The sequence below is a fragment of the Fukomys damarensis genome, unplaced genomic scaffold (assembly GCF_012274545.1).
Source record: "Fukomys damarensis isolate Sample0158 unplaced genomic scaffold, DMR_v1.0_HiC HiC_scaffold_20, whole genome shotgun sequence".
Lineage (NCBI taxonomy): Eukaryota > Metazoa > Chordata > Mammalia > Rodentia > Bathyergidae > Fukomys > Fukomys damarensis.
The window spans coordinates 30,458,023-30,474,742 of NW_022900932.1; the positions used below are offsets into that span (position 1 = coordinate 30,458,023).

Here is a 16,720-nt window from a genome sequence, read left to right on the forward strand (position 1 = left end):
TTGTATTTCTTTCCTGGCTATTTCTAGTTCTTTCTTTCTTTTTTCTTTTTTGGTATTAGGGATCAAACTCTGGACCTTGCACTTGCAGGACAGGCATGGTGCCATTGAGCTAAATTCCCAGCTCACTAGTTATTTCTTTATTGGTATTACTGAAAATAATTTGGTCAAAATGAGTGAGGAGCGTTGAAAAATCCTGCATTGCAAGATATTTGACCAGTGTATTATTTATCTATTGGTTGGGTTTGCCACGGCCAAGGCTGAAGGGTTTCACAGAGTGAGAAACGATAGTGAGAGATTAAGAAAGTTAAAGAATAAGATAAAGGAGACAAATACAACAGTAAAGTTTACATAGTTGAGGCAGATGGGAACTCTTTGTCCTGATGAGGCAAAAAGTTTGGTTTGCATCCTCAGCACCTTTATTTATGGTGTAGATAAGAAAACCCAGGAGTTTGATCCCTGGTACCAAAAAACCAAACCAAACCAAACCAAAACAAAACCCCAAAACAAACAAAAAACTGAGAGGGTATGCCTGATTGGAACAGGGAAAATGGCTAGGATCTGCAGGGACAATGTTTGATGTTTCGCTGGCAAATGGGTGGGAAGGAAGACAGTCCTCTTCTTGGCCAGGACTTGCTCCACCACACCTTCTTGTCACCTGTTCTCCTCCCAAGGGGCCCTGCCTCATCTATGGGAGGAGGCAAGTTAGGCCTGGCATGGTGATCTACAGTGCATCGCTCCCAGCGTAGTTTACTCTTTTAAAAGACTATGTTACCATGAATAAATATATACTAGTGACTTTCTTTCTGCAGCTTACTGTATTAGAACCTAAGTTAACATGATTCACTTCTGATGCTCATAGATACTGTACCAGATGCCAGGACTGGCGGTTTCCCATGTATTGCTTGGGTCTGTTGTCTTATCACCCTCATGAAATAGGTTTTATTATCTTCATTTTATAGAAGAGGCATAGAGAGGTTTAGCAAAACTAGCAAGCTTACGTAGAAACATGTAGTTTCTAACTAGTAATGTGTTTGAGTCACGATCTATCAATGAGTGGAATTACCTTGCAGATGTGCACAGTGTAATTGTAAGTTAAATATGTATCTTTAGAGATAAAAAGATAAGATAAATCATATATGCCAATTGTTTAGCAAAGACCTAGGCCAAAACCTCTCAAGTCAGGAAAAGGAGTCATTACTGGGGACTCTCACAATCAAGAAGGCTTTGTAGGAAAATCCTTTCACAAAGCTTTACAAGGAGTATTTAGATTTGGAACTTTAAAAGAAAAGAAGAATCACATGAGGAAAAGTTTGGTTTGATCCTGGCTTGTCAGGACTCTAAGAATTGAATTAAATTGATTTACAGAGCTAAGAGAAGAGTGAGGCTAAAAGTAAAAAGTAAATTTCAAACCAAAACTAATTAAGAGAGACAAAGAAGGTCATTATATCCTTGTAAAGGAAACAATCCAACAGGAAGAGATTACAATCATAAATATATATGCACCAAATATTAATGCCCCCAACTGTACAAAACAAATATTAAGGGACATGAAACACCAAATAAGCACTAATACAATTGTAGTGGGCGATTTCAGTACCCCATTGTCACAAATAGATCATTTAGACAAAAAATTAACAACGAAATACTAGAACTGAACCAAGCTTTTCAACAAATGGATTTAATAGATGTCTACAGAGTGTTCCACCCCACAAAATCAGAATATTCATTCTTTTCAGCTGCACATGGGTCATTCTCCAAAATAGACCACATAATGGCTCTTAGAACATGTTTAAGTAAATGAAAAGGAATTGAAGTTATGCCATGTATATTATCAGACTATAGTGCAGTTAAGCTGGAGATCAATAGCATAAGAAACCACAAGAACTTCACAATCACATGGAAATTGAATAACACTCTCCTGAAGAACCAATGGGTCACAGCAGAAATTAAAGAAGTTAGACAGTTTTTACAATTTAATGATAATGCCAGTGAAACATACAGGAATTTATGGGATACAATGAAAGCAGTTTTATGTGGGAAATTCATAGCAGTGAATGCCCACACTAGGAAAACAGAGCAAGCTCAAATAAACAACCTAATGCCAAATCTTAAGTTCCTAAAAAAAAACAAAAAAAGAGCAAGAGAAACCCAAAGCTCATACAAGGAAGAAAATTATATAGCTCAGAGCAAAAATCAATAATGCAATGGAGATTAAGAAAATGATACAAAAAATCAACAAATTGAAGTTGGTTTTTCAAAAGAATAAATTAAAAAACTTATCCCCAAAAAAAGGAAAAAAAGGCTTAAATCCATGAATTAGGAATGAAAAAGGTGAAGACACAACAGATCCAGCAGAAATTCAAAAGAACATTAATACGTACTTTTATATACTGTACTCTAATAAAATGGAAAATAAAGAGGAAATGGACAGATTTCTAGATACATGTGAATTACTGCAGTTGAACAAAGAAGATAAAAAATTTTAAACACACCAATTACAATCAGACAAATTGAAAATGTAATTAAAAACTGACCAACAAAGAAAAGCCCAGGTCCTGATGGTTTTACTGCTGAATGCTGTAAGACATTTAGAAAAAAACTACTTCCACTACTCATTAAATTTTCCAATGAAATTGAAAAGGAAGTAATATTTCCAAATTCATTCCTGGAAGCAAGTGCTACTTTGATTCCCAAAGCAGGGAAAGACCCAACCAAAACAGAGAACTACAGGCCAATCTCCCTAATGAACATAGATGCAAAAATCATCCATAAGATACTGGCAAACAAAATACAGAGGGTCATCAAGAAGATCATCCACCTTGCCCAAGATGGATTTATCCCAGGGATGCAAGGATGGTTCAAAGTATGTAAATCAATAAATGTAATATACTATATTAACAGAGTCAAGGACAAAAACCATGTGATCATCTCAATAGATGCAGAAAAAGCATTCAATGAAATTCAACACCCATTCATGATAAAAAAAAAACAACCCTGCACAAAATGGGAATAGATGGTCTTTATCTCAACTTGATAAAGGCTATCTGTGAAAAACCAATAGCCAACATCATCCTAATTGGTCAAAAACTGAAAACCTTCATGCTAAAACCAGGAACAAGACAAGGATACCCACTATCACCACTCCTGTTCAATATAGTTCTAGAAACATTGGCCATAGTAATTAGACATGTGAAAGAAATAAAAGCAATAAAGATACAAAAGGAAGAAGTGAAACTGTCATTATTTGCTGATTATATGATGCTCTACATTGAAGACCCAAAAAAATTCTGCCAAAAGACTTCTAGACTTAGTAAACAAATCTAGTAGAGTAGCTGGATACAAAGTCAACACTCAAAAATCAATAGCCTTCTTGTATAGAAATAACAGACTCTCTGAGAGTGAAATTAGGGAAAACAATCCCTTTCACAATATCATCCCAATAAAAGAAATACATAGGAATCAATCTAATGAAGGAAGTAAAAGATATTGAAAGCTACAGCACTCTGAAAAAAAGAGATTGAAGAGGTTATAAGAAAATGGAAAGATATCCCTTGTTCCTGGGTAGGAAGAACCCATATAGTGAAAATGGCCATACTTTCAAAACTTCCATACAGATTCAATGCAATTTTAAGTGAAATTCCAACAGTATATTTCACAGAACTAGAGAAAATAATAAAAAAAACTTATTTGGAATAAGAAGAGACCTAGAATAGCAGAAGAAATTCTAGGCAACAGAGACATAGCAGGAGGTATCACAATCCCCAACTTGAAACTATATTAGAAAGCCACTGTAAGAAAAACAGTATGGTATTGGCAAAGAAATAGACCTAAGATCAGTGGAATAGATTAGAAGATGCAGAAACTACTCCAGACATACTCAGTTACCTCTTCTTTGACAAAGGAGCCAACCATCCTCAGTGGAGGAGTGGAAGAAAGATAGCCTCTTTAATAAATAGTGTTGGAAAAACTGGCTTTTAACTTGCCAAAGATTAAAATTAGACCTGTATCTTTCACCATGTACTGAACTAAAATTGAAGTGTATTAAAGATCTAAATATTAAAACAGAAACACTAAACTTGCTGGAAGATAAATTAGGAAGAACTCTTGAAGATACTGGCATAGGAAAAGACTTTATTAACAAATCCTCAGTAGCATGAGAAATAGCACAGAGAATCAACAATTGGGGTCTCATCTTTTAAAAAATCTTCTGCACTGTTATAGAAATCACCAACAGAGCTAAGAGATAACCTACAGTGTGGGAAATTTTTTTTTGCCAGCTATTCCTCTAGAATATATAAAGATCTCAAAAAACTCAGACCCCCCCAAATATAAAGACCCAATTCAAAAATGGACATTTGAAATGAACAGACATTTCTCAGACGAAGAAGTAAATGCAGCAAATAGACATATGAAAATCAGGTTTGCTATCACAGGTTACTCAAGAGATGCAGATGAAAACAACACTGAGATTCCACCTCAACCCAGAAAGAATGGCTGCTATGAAGAAATCAACCAATAACAAATGGTGGTGGGGTTGTGGTGGGAAAGGAACCCTTCTGCATAGTTGGTGGGAGTGCAGACTGGTGCAACTGTGGAAATCAATATGGAGATACCTCAAACAACTAGGATTAGAAGTCCCATTTGACCCAGCTATTCCTCTGCTGCATATCTTCCCAGAAGAATTAAAAGAATCACACTACAGTGATATACGTGCACCCATGTTTATAGCGGCATGGTTTGTAATAGTTAAAACTTGGAAACAGTCCAATTAATTGCCCATCAACTGGAGATTGGATAAAGAAAATGTGCTTTAAAAAAATAAAATAAAATGGAATACTACTGAGTCATAAAGAACAAGAAACTAGAAACATTTATTAGCTAAATGGATGCACATTGAGGTCATACTCTTAAGTGAAATTAATAAGACACATGTATAAATACTGAATAGTTTCTCTAGTATGAAAAACTAGAAATGTAAATAAGGATCAAAATATATAATTAATATTGTGTAATAGGAAGAAAAGGTCTAAAAGAGTAGGGGAAGTTGGAGGGGTAGGGGAAAGGTAAGAAGGCAAAAGAAAAAGTATGAGAAATGGAAAAACATGGGAAAAATATCTTTGTAAACAGGGAAGGGGAGGGCTAGGGAATGGGAAAAAAGTAAGAACTAAGATACGTCATATAAAGGTAGAAGATTCCAATGATGAATGTAACTGTATTGTGACCTAAAATGTAGCAAGAAACTTTAAAAAAGAGAGAGAGAGAAGAAAGTTCGTGTCTTTTAGAAGGTAGCAAAATCCTACTTTTCTTGACCCTGTAGGTAATATCGAGCTGTTTTCTTCATAAGCTTCTGTAGTGGAAACCCAAGCATTTCCAGCCATCTTCAAGTGTAGGTTTGGATTTCAGAGCTGATCTACTGCATGCAGTATAACAAATATTTGAAGCATGGAAGCTATGAATAAAAGTGCACCAATTTTTTCAAAACCTTATGATATTTAAATTACCACATATATGTGCCTATACACTCAAACATATAAGGTAAATATATTTTTTCATGTAAATTGTAGTCATTACTACAGCGTACACATCTTCTGCACCTTGTTACATTTCTTATTTAATATACATTATAGAAATTCATATCAGTCTAAAAACATCTGCGTTTCTTTTTATGGCTGCATTTTATTCATTGAAGTTGTGTGTTATGATTTATTTAATCTGAACTGTAGTCTTTGACCCTTAGGTTGTTTCCTTTGATTTGCTAACACAAAGAGCACACCATGTAAAAATCTTAAGCTTATTACATTTACTCATGTGTGAATAAATCCATAGGACAAATTCCTAGAAGTGAAGTTTCTGGGTTAAACAGCATATAAATGTTTAGTTTTTAAAGATAGTGCCAAAATTTCTTTCATAAAGATTGATGCTTAGATTTTAAAAATTAACTAAAATGAAATCATTTTCTTGTACAAACAACAGACTGTCCATTAATGCTTTGTACTTTCTGCTCAGTCCACCAAAGCAGCCTACCATGAAAGTTGGTGGATTTCAGTTCCTTTCATCCTGCTTTATGAGCTAGTATAAAGCATAACATAAAAGGACAAGTGAGCAAATGAGCTGTGTCGGGGAGGAGCTAGAGACATCCTGCCTGCCCTGGAGAAGAAAAAACTATGCTAAACACTCACTTTCATACAGAAAAGCGGGAAGGGCTAAGAACAGAGTACAAAGAGTTCTTGAAAAAAAGAGACCTTTTCTGTCCTTCCCTTGGTCACTAAGGCAGGCACACACAGGGTCAGGGTCTTGGTATCTCAGTTTTCAGGCAGGCAGGAGAATCCAACCACAGAGATCAAACCTGGGTAAGAACTCTGAAAAAAATGAAAACAACCTAGGTAATCAGCAAAGGAAAAGTTTGGGCAGTGGGGATAGGAAAGAAAGAGAAGTCTTTGGAGGGGAACCTAAAAGGGTGGGCAAAGAGAAAAGTCTATGGGAAAAAGCAAGGTTGAGGGTTATAAGAAACAAACAGGATTGGTGATAAAGGTTCATTACTGTTTCTTTCTATCATTATCTTTCAGGCTTGGTCCACTGCAAGACCCTTTAATGGGTTCTCACCACCTGGAATTAAGTTGTCTCCATTTTTCTCCCACTGCAAAGCCTCTTTTTCTCCTTCTCCCATGTGACACAGGGCAAGGAATCTGGTATCTTACCTTTATTGTCTCACATCTTTCCTTCTCTGAATCAAATGGTTAGTAAAACCTAGGCAGAGAGCTACCTCATTTATGCACTAGAATTCTTATCCCTGCACCCCTTTTCTATCCTGTATGTAGGGTAAATCAAGCAACTGAACACAGGATAAAGTTTGCCTTGCTGAAAAAAAGCACTGAGCTCTTTTTGTTTCTGATTCTTTCACCATACCCTTCAAGAAATAAATCCTATTAAATACCAAACTCAAGAAAAGACTACAGATGAGTTGCCTAATGAAAACAAAGCCCAGTGACTTCATAAAGTCATAGACTGGAAGTTAGGAAAAAATGTTAGGCGTGCATATGGTCTTACACTACAGCAAATACAGGAGTCCCCAGACCACCAATCTGTAATGACAAGAAACTTTAGATCAGTTCTGGGGGTAGTTAGATTATTAACACTCCTCTTTGAGCCAGGCATCATGACACACGCCTGTAATCCCAGCACTCAGGTGGTTGAGGCAGGAGGATCGCTGTGAGTTGAGACCAGCCTGGGCTACATAGTGAGTTCCAGGTCAGTCTTAACTACATAATGAGACCCTGTCTCAAACAACAACAACAAAAACCAAAACCAAAAACACTCCTCCTTATAATGAGCCTAAATTTTCTTACGTGTCTCTTAGTCCAGTTGTTATATCTGGAGTTATGTGAAATGGATATAACTTCTTTTCCTCTGGTTTCCTACAGTATGTACTATGCCATTTCTCTAGAACTTATTATGCCTTTGCATGAGAAATTTGAAATACTAATTCACCTATCTATGAACAATCCATAATGTGGCAGGCATTTGCAAAATTGATAAACATCACTTCTGCAACTATATGACAAAGTATAATGTCCATGTTGTTGGCATTAATTAATCCAGTAAAGGGTCATTTTGGTAATGCCCAAATTGCAAGAAACTGAGGTGACCTGAAGCCAGCCAGGGATGAGAAATGGCAGCAAGAAAATGAGACTCTAGGGCCAATAGGCCACAAAGTACTATTTCTGCTAGATCCTTCCCTAATCAAACCTTGAGATAAAGCCACAGTCCTACCAACACCTTGGTTTCAGCTTTAGAAGATGCTAAAACTAAGCCACAACTGAATACCTGACACACAAAAATTGTGAGTAAAATAAATGTGTGTTATTTGAAGCTGCTAAGATTCTGGTAATATTGCTATGCAGCAATAAATAGCTAGTGCATGACCCTTCAAACTTGTCTCTTTCTATTATTTTTTTTTCCTTTTTTAATCTCCTTTCCTTTGATGTATTTCCTTTCTTTACTCTCTTTTTTATCTGACCTCCTTTTAAAAAAGGAACTAATATAACTTTTCTGCCAGTCTTCATCCAGAATATTCTCTTTCCTCTTGGGATGTGGCAGATAATAACTTTGATATTCATCTTGGTGTAAGGTTGAATGAAAAAAAGATTCACATACATGATCTTGGATTTTCAGAGTCAGGGAAATCGGGTTTGAATCCTACTCTTGCTAATTAACAACTATGTGACTTTGGACAGGTTATTTAACCTCTCTGAACTTCACTCTCAATAAAACGGATATAAAAACACTGTCTTCTCGACTGAATGGTAGTAGAGTCAGTGGCTAATGGTTTCCTCTCGCAATACCTGCTAGTGTTAGTTTCCAGTGGAGTACCTAAAAGAAAGCCAATCATTCATGCTATTAAAATTAGTTTCCTACCGACATAGCTCTAATATACTAAAGGTTGCCCATCTCTCTCTTGGTCTTGAATTGGATTACAAAGTCTCCTCTCTGTTTTCCCAGTTATAGAGTATGCCAGAAACCAAAACGGAAGTACAAGAAAAGAACGTGTGCCACTATGCCTTGCACTACTGTCTTCCAGAATTAAGGAAACCATATTCGCCGTTTATGCTTTCAGCATTTGCCTCTCTTTCCTTTTCCTTGAGTTCAGTTCTCCCCAGTAAACTTTAGAGGTTAGGTCAAAGTGAGGATGAAGAATTATCTCAGTGAGGAATGTCAGTAGAAGCATCATGTATCTTGATTTTATAAATCCCCAAAGGTGCCACTAAAAAAACCAGAACTAGAACTAACAAACAAATATAGCAAAGTTGCAGAGCACGAAATAAGTACATAAAAATCAGCAGCAAAGCTACTGAATTATTTGAAATAAAAATCAAAGAAGCAATCTCATTTACAATAACTACAAAAATTACACATCTAGGAATAAACTTAACCAAAGAAATAAAAGTTTTTACAATGAAAACTGTATAAAACACTTCTGAAACAATTTGAAGAGTGTAGGGAACAGGGAAAGGGGACCTTAGGAGAACCTCTGCAGTAAGTCCTAGTCTCCTGCGAGCTATGCGAACACAAGGTGAATTAATTAATTAATTCAGCTTTGGGCCTGATCTACAAGACGAAAAGACGAAAGCCCCCAGCTTGCCACACTCACAGGGGTAACAAATGTAACAGGTGGCTCACAGGGCCCTGGCGGGGGAGGAAAATCCTAGAACAAAGAGGAACAATGCAGATGAAGATTTTCTTCCTTCCCAGGACTCCTCCAGCTGGTGTAATCTTGCCCCGGAGCATCACAGCATCACTGACCTTTGAGGTTTTAGCTGTGACTGGAGGCCAAAATGGAGTTATGTCTCCACATTTCATAGCCGGCCGGTAGGCAGGAGAACTAGGCCTAATAATAATTTAATTGTGAAATGATTTTTCCTCCAAATTATGTAAAATTGTTCCCAACAGAAGAGGATATAAATAAATGGGAAGACATCTTGCACTCAAAGGCTGGAAGAGAAACAATATTGTAAAAAAAGTTCATGCTACCCAAAGTAACCCATAAATTTACTGTAATGGCATTTTTTTTTTTTTTTTTTTTTTTTTTTAGCGGTTGAAATTTCTTTCTGGTTCAAATGTACTTTTATACCAAAGTCTTCACAGAACTCCATGCAATTTTCCCTCTCTCTGTGTCCTTTTCCAATCATACCATCTTATACAGGAGCTGGTAAAGGCCTTGCATGCAGAGTGGCATCTGTGAAGAGACCATTTATGAAAAGCTACAAATAAGTCATAGTCTAAAACTATAAAAGTTGATGCTAATCTAAAAAAATGACTTTTCCTTTAATAACTGGTTCCTAACTGCATTCTATGTTAGGATCCATTATTATTATTTGGCTAGTATGTCTTACTTTCTGCAATTCTCACTTTGAATGGCTGTGGGATAAGTATAGGCCCTGGAAAACTCATGGTGTCAGAGATTTTACTTCTACTTTCCTGAAAACCTCTCCTGTATTTCTTTTCTTTTCTTTTTTAAAAATTAATAACTGCACATGTTGTATTTTGATTCCTAATTATTTCCTGTTTCCCTTCCTTCCTTTCAACCTCTCTTCCCCTTCTTATTCACAACGCTTTGTTTCCATTTTATCTTTCTTTTCTCATGTTTTTCTTTTACCTTCCTTCCTTTCCTCCCTCCCCCTTCCCTTTCTTTTTGAACAATATCTTCCTATTTCACAGTATCTATTATACATTTTGGTTCTTAGTTATGCTTTCAGTTTCTCACACCAGAGAGCCAATGTGATCTTTACACGTATGTCCTATTTATTTCACTTATGAGTGTAGTCTCAAGGAGCATCTATTTAGCTATAAATGTCTCAAGTTTATCTTTCTTTATGGTTGAGTAGTACTCCATTTACATAAAAACTTTTTAAAAATCCATTTGTGGGTTGATGAGCATTTGGCTGTTTCCAAGATTTAGCTATTGAAAACTGTGCTGCTATAAACATGGGTTCTCATATATCTCTGTGGTATGATGCTTTTAATTCTTTTGGGAAGACACCAAGAAGGAGGATAGCTTGGTCAAATGGAACCTCTACTGCAATAACATTCTTGACAGAACTAGAAAAACAAGCTGATTGTGGTTCATCTTTATTCATCTTTTATTGTACTCTTTAAATTTTTTATACTTTGGGTTTTCCTTGGAAGAGAAACCATGTGTTATTTACCCTTCTATGTGTGATTTATTTCACTTAGCATTATAGTCTTAAAATGCATCTATCTTTCTATAAATTACTCAAGTTTACCCTTCTTTATGGGAAATTAGTATTCCTACATATCCAATTTTCTTTATCCATTCATCTCTTGATGGACATAAAGGCTACTTCCAAGGTTTATCTATTAGGAGTTGGGATGCTACAAACATGAGTGTGCCTGTATGATTGTAATATGAAGTCTTAACTCTTTCAGGAAGATACAGTGGTGCCTCAGTTCACAAACTTCTTTCCATGATTCTAGTCACAGAATTCATCCACAATTCTGGCTGCAACCAAATTGCAAGTATATGAATGAGGAATATGGAGCAAACTCTGAGACCAGAATTGTGGAAAGAATTAAGTTCATGAACTGAGATACAGTGGGAAATACTTGGAAGAAGGGGAGAATCTGAGTTGAATGGAATTTCTATTTTCAGTTTTTTAAAGGAATCTCAATATTGGTTGCCCTAGTTACCATTCCCATCAAAAATGTGTAAGTGCTGTGCGGTACCAGCATAGGCCCAAAGCAATAGGGACGAAGGACCATGTACTGAATCTGTGCAACAATACACCAAAACAAGCCTTTCTTTTATAAAAGTTGATCATCATGGGTATTTCATCACAATGATGGAAAGCTAACAGAATGGTTATCTCAGGTACTTTGTCACAGTGTCACCATCTTGTATTCAGAAACTTTGTATTATCTCTTTGTATTATTTCAGCAACTTTGTATGACCCCTTCTCAGAGGTTCCAACATTTTCAAACAGTCTGAAGGATACTATGTTCACTTCAAGTTAATAATAATTATAAAGTCATGGCTAACATTGGAAATCAGGAAGTGAAAGATAAATAAACTACTTAGAATTGTGTCCACTGTTTTCAATTTTTTGGTCTCTTTTTAAAAATGTTTTTGTGTCTTCTCTACTCCATCCCACCATATGCACACCCTCACCCACACAATGATTAGGACTTCCAGGGACTTGTTGGTACATAGTTTTAATAGTCAAACAACATGACAATGTTCTGAAGGAAAAAAAAAATAGCTATCCTTTCCCATCTACTCAGTTTTGGTAAAAATCAAGAAGTTTTAAAAGCCTCATTAAAAAAACAAAAAACTTCATGACATCACCCAATAAACACATTCACGATTTAATTATCTTAATCAGATAGCTTTTCTTCTCTTGTATGACATTTACTTGTTTTGGAGGATTTTGTTTGGTTTTTTTCTTATGGAGTTTTCCATTTTTAATATTTGGTTAAGCAAAATACATCTTTCGTAAACAAACCCAGCACAAGGCCAACAACAATGACAAAAAGAAACAAACGCAAACAAACCAAAGCTTAGGGTTGCCCCTTACTGGGCATCAGGGTCAGGCCTGCTCTCTTCTTTAAAGGAGTGGGCCTTCTGCCCTTGGGCATCAGCATGGATCCTCATTCCTAAGCGCCAGTATTGGATATGATCAGAGAAACCAGCCCAGAGATGTTAAAGCCTTTTTTCCCATTCCATTGGCCTGTGGACTCCAAGTGCCATTTTCACAGGCCCATGCAGATCTTTGGAGAGGAGTTTTCTCCTCTGATGAAATGGCTATCACTGACAGTCCCAATGGACCCATGGTCCTGCTTGTGACAATCAGCAAGGTTGGCTAACTTCCTGGCTTGTGTGGTTGGAAGTCATTGTGCAGGGGGAAAGAGCTCCCTGTGGTGCCTGGGTCTGGTGTAGAAAATGGTGCAAAAGAGACCATGGCCAGTTGCTAAGAGTGCATAATACAGTCACCACTTGGGGCCCCTTGTTACTCGGCATAAAAAATGGCCTGGTTGGGTTGAAGATACATACGCAGAAAAAGTACTGGTATAAACATGCACTCCAGTCACAGTGGGGAGCAAACCTCGGCTTCCCCAGTGAAGCTTGCTGAGGATCAACATGAAAGCCCCAGGCCGGCTCTGCTGCTGGAGAGAAGTCTGGTTATGGAGGCAGCCCTCAGATCTGCTGAGACCATGGATCTTGAAGGACTGGCTGGGTCACCCCTACCTGCCCACCTGTCCTGAAGCAACCACAGCCACTTTGGTGACACACGTGGTATGAGAATCTACTTCCTCTCCCCTTTTGTTTATCCAAGTTACAGGATAAATGTGGCCTGCAACTATTTCAAGAGGTCAGGGGTGGGTCAATCTAGTGATTTGACAAAGAAACTACACAGAGATAACAAATGCCGGTCCTATAACAATGCACATAACCACCCAGCTTGAGGGCTCTGCTGCTTGTCACCACAGTGACTCTCAACCTCACAGCCCAGGACTTCTGCCAATTCTATCTGCTTTTTAACTCTGAGAAGTATATCTTCACATTACTTCCCTCACGTACTTCTGTCCCAAGCTAGTAGAATTTGTTATCAAGGGTAGATATAATTTTCTGATTGTGCCAGAGCAAACAAAGTATGAAAACTGCCCATTTTCCTTGACCTTTGCCTCCTAAATCAATGTAGTGAAATGGTAGGGACAAAACTGGAGTGAAGAAAACCACCCCACATCTGTCCCAGTTTGGCTTTAGGCACATTCTCTTAGCTATGTATTCACCTTCGTCTCGCTAGAAGATTGTGGGATTTAGTCACCTGACTTGGAATATTGGAGAGCTTCAAAAAATATTAGAGAATTTTTCATTATAAAGCTCAAGGCTGGCCATACGCCACTTGTAAAAGTGGGTGGGATGGCGTTCAAGGTTGCAGATGGCACAGCACGTGGTGCCGCTGAGGTAGGGAGACATTTCCAGAGAGACACTTATGCTCTAGGTCCTTGGGGGCAGTCACTGGGTCTTGCCAATACTGTGTTTTCAGACTCACTGGAGTCATGGCCGAAGAAAGTGGGGGAAGCATCTCGTGATCCTGGAGCAGCAATGATGACTCCAGCAGAACCTGTCAGGTCCTCAGAGAAAGGGCAAACAGCTGGGACCCACCTTGCCTTCTCTCTGAATGGAAGCAAAGGCTCCCTACAGCAGGCCCTCCGTGCTCGGGCCCCTCCCTTCCTTCCCCAGGCACGGATAGGAGGTGGTTCTTGCCATAGTCCACACACCTGTCCTACTGCACTGGCAGGTCAGAAGTGGGAAGCGGAAGGCGGATGAGATATTTGGGGAAGTCGCCAGGCCAGGCCCACCAGAGGCCACAGCACGTCACAGAGGCCTGGAGGGTGGGGCAGGGAGCAGGCTGCTACATATCAGCCCTCCAGCTCTGATGGGCTTCTACCCCTTCTTTCCTGGCAAATGATGTTTTAAAAATTTCCTGAGCTCACTCTAACCTCTAATCCACTCAAGCATCTCGAGTTTGGAGTCGAGGTTGTAATAGGCGCCCCCCTACCTCTCGGATCAGATCCAGTTCGGCCGTTTGAGGGGCAGCTTGAGTGGTCTCCAGCACAGCCTGGAGGGCACATTCATGATGAAGCCCATTACGTTAGTGAGAGCAGTGACGCTGCCATCCCTGTGCTTGTCCTACCAAACAGCTTCATAACCTTTGGTCTGAAGAGCTGCCATAATGACGTTCACATCCAAGTTCCCATTTCCCAGCATGCTCTTCTGCTGTGGCGTCACCATGGCGTGTGGAGATGACTTCTGGAAAATTACGGCGTTTCCAGGGTGAAGGTGTTGCGGTCCTGGAAGACATTATGAGGGAGTGTAGAGAACAAAGTTCCCTGTGCTGTTTCTTGTGGTAGATTTGTTGGGGTGCTGCCTGGGGCAGCTCCAAGGATTCAGATTTGGCCTTGTCTCCTTTCCATGGCATGCAACTCATGTTTTTTGTTTCAGGTTCCAGAGAGGACTAAAAACATCCCACTCTTCTCTCCTGCGGAAAATGGAAACTTCTCAGTCTTTTCAGGATTCCTGAGGTCCACCTTATTCTCTGGTGTCCATGATTTATGCTTTGTCACTGGGAGAAAACGTTGGAGTCAAAAAAGAAAAACAAAAATCCATCTCTTTTCTCAGTAGAAAAATACAATTTGGATTAGTTTATATTGCAACCACCATCAAAGTGCGGGGTTTTAAAAAACCATATAAATCAAGACTTGCCATGTAAAGGTACATGATCCCAACAATGAATGTAACTGTACTGTATCCCTAAATGTACCAATAAACTCAATAAAATTAAAAAAAAAAAAAACATAGGACCTTGTTGCTCTTTTCCTCCACTCACCTCTAGAAAGTCACGTTTTCCTCCTCCTTGTGTCTTTCTCTCTGCAGATACCAACCAGGCCTCAAGCAGGAGGACCAGAATGGGTCACATCACTCCTCAGGAAGCGCGGACTCTGTCCTTTCACTGCGGCCCTCGGGGACAGCTCTCTGTGGCGTCACCGGTCACCCTTCATTGCTGCCCGGACCTGTGCCACCTGGGCCTGATGTCAGCAGCTGTCTCAAGGAGTTCGAGGAGGATTTTGTTTCTTTTGTATCCTTTTGATGCTGGAATTGAATTTAGAACATCTGATGTACTAAGCACACTTTCCACCACTGACGTATATCGTCAGCCCCCCACCTAATAACTCCAAATTCTTTTCTCTCTTGTGTGTTTGCTGCTGGTTTTCATGTAAGAGGCTTACCTTATGGGTCTGGTGATCGCTGGCTATCAGTTCACATTTAAGAGGATCTGATAGATAGTACCTTAGGGTCATTAGTTTGTATTGCAAATATTAGCTTTTCTTGACTGTTCTATTGGGTTGGAGTGGGGAAGGAGTTATAAGCAATCTACCAGGAAAAGAGGCTGCAAGTCTCACTATTTAATATGTGATTTAAATTTAGTCCTTCTACGAGTATTTTAATACAATCCACTGTCAGGTTTAGAATTCTGGAGTCTAGCTTACTCCACACAGCCCCTTCCCTCAACAAACCTCACTTGGAATTTCAGAGGATAAGGAGAGAACAACGACTCACAGAGGTGAGCTGACCGATTTGGTGGTGGGTGTCCAGCTCCCTACTTAGATGTAAAATGGACCTTTGGCTTACAGGGCCACACTCCTCTCCACATTTACAGTTACACGCAATTCCTGAATTTCTGTAAAGAAAGTTTTTTCCTCCTTTTTTCCTCTTTATTTCCTTCCTTCCTTCCTTCCTTCCTTCCTTCCTTCCTTCCTTCCTTCCTTCCTTCTGTACTACTGCAGATTTAACCCAGTGCCCTTGCACTAAATTATGCTCCCAGCCCTTTTCATTGATCATTATTGTATTATTACTATTGTTATTAATTTTTTCTTTTTCTTTTTTTAGCCCTCCAGACGCTGCCGGGAGCTTGTGGGCCCACACTGCCATGTTATCAGCCGGATCAGGGCACACTGCTGCAGAGCTGCTGAGGGCCTGGCTGTCACCAGCACCCCCTCCGTCTATTGTTATTAAATTTTGAGACAGGGTCTCACTATGTAGTTCAGGCTGGCCTTGAACTGGCTATATAGCCCATTCTGGCCTCAAACTCAGGGGGATCCTCCTGCTTCATCCTCCTGAGTGCTGGGATGACAAGCATGTAACACCACACCTGGACTCTTTTTTTTTTTTTTTTTTTTTTTTTTTTTTTTTTTTTTTTGATTTTTTTCTGAGACAAGTCTTGCTAAGCTGCCTGGGTGGGACTCAAACTAGCAGTGCTCCTGCTGCAGCCTCCCAAGTGCTGGGATCACAAGCATGCACCATCACAGCTGGCTGCTTGCTTTCTTAATCATATTATTCTTAGAAAATAAAAATTGTTGTGAATACCGTTGTGTTGAAAAGTAAATTTATCTATATTACTAGCAACAACACACGCACTGGCCCTGCCCCAGTTTCTTATTCATGTTTTGACCTTGTTTGATTTGTTTGTCATGCAAACTTTCTTAATATGAAGTTTTTACAAGTTATAAATTATTTCACTAGGAGTTAAAAAATATCCTTCTGTCCTCTGTAACTGTATAGTTTCTCTGTTTTTTTATATTTGTTGGGAGAGGAATAAATATGGAATCTGTTTTGTTATAAGATGTCAAGCAATGGTGGGCA

The 16,720-nt window shown here is 38.8% G+C and overlaps 1 long non-coding RNA gene across 2 annotated transcripts in view; it reads right to left on the reverse strand.

Annotated features, from left to right (window-relative positions):
• Positions 1-14,531, reverse strand: part of LOC104847705 — a 24,992-nt gene extending 10,461 nt beyond the window's left edge. The window contains exons 1-2 of one of the 2 annotated variants that reach the window (XR_004518271.1): positions 14,079-14,531; positions 6,243-6,359 (exon numbers count right to left, since the gene is read on the reverse strand). This is a non-coding gene — a long non-coding RNA (uncharacterized LOC104847705). The remainder of the gene's footprint in view (positions 1-6,242; positions 6,360-14,078) is intronic. The other variant, XR_004518272.1, reaches the window with a different exon arrangement.
• Between the last annotated feature and the right edge of the window lie 2,189 nt (positions 14,532-16,720).